Source organism: Fopius arisanus, unplaced genomic scaffold (genome assembly GCF_000806365.1).
Source record: "Fopius arisanus strain USDA-PBARC FA_bdor unplaced genomic scaffold, ASM80636v1 scaffold00093, whole genome shotgun sequence".
Classification (NCBI taxonomy): Eukaryota; Metazoa; Arthropoda; class Insecta; order Hymenoptera; family Braconidae; genus Fopius; species Fopius arisanus.
The window spans coordinates 444,211-446,019 of record NW_011887832.1 but is presented as its reverse complement, the minus strand read 5'-3'; positions in this window follow the sequence as shown (position 1 = coordinate 446,019).

Here is a 1,809-nt window from a genome sequence, read left to right as displayed (position 1 = left end):
CTTTGCTTTAGAGCAGGTCCATGGGGACATAACTTTGATCTCATCGTCGATCAATGGATTGCTACTTTTACGGAAACAGCAGATACCATTGATGAATTACTTGGCTTAAAAATTAATAAGAAACGCCGAGGACTCATTGACGGTCTGGGTTCCGTAGCAAAATCATTAATTAGGACTATGGATGCTCAAGATGCCAAGGAAATCAATGAGAGACTTTTGCATCTAGAAAGCGGAGTAAAAGGGTCATTGGCCAGTTCCCGGAAACAACTGGAAATCGTCAATTCCACACTTCTTCAATTAGCCCGGACAGAAGCCATGTGTCATCGAAATGAAAATATATTGATCAAATCACTTACAGAAATAAACAGCGAAAATGAACAATTAGCGCATCGACAACTGATAGATGAGCATTTCATGATCATACAGGCCATATATACCGAAGTAATCAGTGATGCTGCGAAGATAAAGAAACTTCTAACTGGTTCTAAGGGAATGTTGTTGAGCACAGAAATATTCACGGAACACGAATTAGTAAACCTACTCAAGACAGCTGTATTACCAAAGGGGTTCAGTTTTCCCCTTGAGTTAAATGTAGGAAGAATACATATGGTTGAGGAGATTTCAACCATTGGTGTACATGCATTTGGATTAAAAATTGTGACCATGATAGAAATACCGCTGATCAACTTTCAGGTGTTCGATGTTTTGCTGACGCATGGCATTCCGGTTCGGACAACGAACGAATATCACTCATATTTTGAGGTGACGAATGAATTTCTGGTTATACACGGGCCAACGCAACAGTTCGTGCCAATGACCGGTGAACAATTCAAAAACTGCAAACAAATAAGTGGACAATATCTATGCACTGAGACTCTTCCTATTCAAAAAATAGGAAAAAACAGTCCATGTGAAGTGCAAATGTACATGAGTCCAGAAAAAATGCCTTGTACCTGTAAAGCGAAGCACGTGAAGCTTCAAGGGCTCACTCTAATTAAAATGAGGAAAGACAACATATGGTTTATAGCATAGCTCCAGAGCCTGAAGGAATAGTAGCAAATTGTGGTGACAAAGAAGTTAGAGATGTCTTAGAAGATTCGGGGATTTTAAGAGTTAATAATTTTTGTGAGATAGTCGCCTCGGATTTCACTATCAGAGGTCGGAAAACACATGAAATAACCATCAATACCCATGTTCATCCGAAATTAAATTTGACATTGGATGACACCATGATCGCTAGACTAAACAAACAAAACTGGAGCATAAGTGACATCCAGTTACCGAACGTTGTTGAGAACATCAAGGAACTGGAAGGGCTTCAAGTTCAGTTGCAAGCGGCGAAGGAAAACCTGGAAACGGTGCAGAAGAACTTTGACTATCGAGAATTCTTCACACACCCTTCATCAATATTTACCGGAGTAATGGTGATACTAGCAGTTGTCCTAGGGTTAGCCCTTTACTGCTGGTGTCGAAAACCTTGGCCTAAAAGGGCGACGACTGACTTTGGGATGCCGTAGAACTCATCCCATAAATTGTAAAGACATTAACATTGTATTATTTGTACTGGATCAGTATTTCGGGTTGAATAGAAAATTCCTAAGAGTAGAAATTTTCTTCCCTGGCGGGGAGGGATGTTATGTCCCAGAAATACCAGTAAATTAAGAAATAGTATTAGGTAATTTCTCATTGACCTGGATAATATGACGACACGCGGAGTGGCACATATTATCCAAAACATGTAAAATCGAATCAAAGAATGTCAATGTTGTAATATAAACTATCCCGAATATTTGTGGATTAAGTCCACAT